Source organism: Silene latifolia, chromosome 9 (assembly GCF_048544455.1).
Source record: "Silene latifolia isolate original U9 population chromosome 9, ASM4854445v1, whole genome shotgun sequence".
Lineage (NCBI taxonomy): Eukaryota > Viridiplantae > Streptophyta > Magnoliopsida > Caryophyllales > Caryophyllaceae > Silene > Silene latifolia.
The window spans coordinates 148,484,247-148,485,349 of NC_133534.1; positions in this window are offsets into that span (position 1 = coordinate 148,484,247).

A 1,103-nucleotide genomic window follows, 5' to 3' on the forward strand; every position below is an offset into this window, starting at 1 on the left:
TTTTCATAACTTTTCATGACACAAACTACACCCATACACTACAAATCCTATTTCCATGTTGCTAATACAACAACATTACAAATCCACTTTATCACATAAACACTTCCATAATCAAGAAATTCATATCCTTACGAAATTGCCACTTCATCTTTTCCAATCAATTCATCTAATTCAATCACATACTTCATCTAACAAGCACATATGATACGATAGTAGACAATTATACGAACTTAATATATAGCTTTACGCAAACAAAACTATGAAAACAAATCTTATCACACCCCCTAACCACATGTTATTAGGATTGCCTCATTATAAATAATTCATCTTACACATCATTATTCATCACATATAAACTATTTTCTTTTTCCACCACATCATTCGTCATTCTCACATACTTTTCTAACTATTCCAATCAACATGGTAAACCAAGTATCATCCAACATGCTTTCATTCAACAGCATACAAAATCACCCTTATTCATGCCACACATCACCATATTGTTACACAATTCACAAGATAAACACATAGCGATCCCGACTCATATCCCATGGTGACCGGTTTAAAATTGTAGGGCGAGTTCGCGACTTTAGGACGTCTCCCAAGCCTTTGCATTAGCTCCTACAACCTTTACCCCGGGTTCATTTTAATTTGACTCCCTAGATTCATTAGGTTCATTGGTTACAGGTTTCAGGATCGTCGCTCTGATACCATTTGTAACACCCCCATACTCCAAGTGCCTTACCAGGACCGCTCAGGTATAAGGATGCCACCATCTCGGTTACCCGAGGCATGATAATCATAAGACAATGAAGAAACATACTTTATTAAATAAGTTTAAGTGATTACATTACAAACCCAACTGTACGTAAAATACAACTGCTCTCAAACTATAAACCAACTGAAAGGAACTGTTCTAATAAACACAGCGGAAGACTAAAGACTCTGATATGTGACGACTCCATCCCAGCTAGATCCCACGCGTATCCAAGATATACCTGTCAAGCAACTGCTCACCACCCCCGAATGGATCACCACAGTTTTTAAAACATTTAAACGGGGTCAGTACTAATCACACAACTTAGATATATATCAACAGTAAG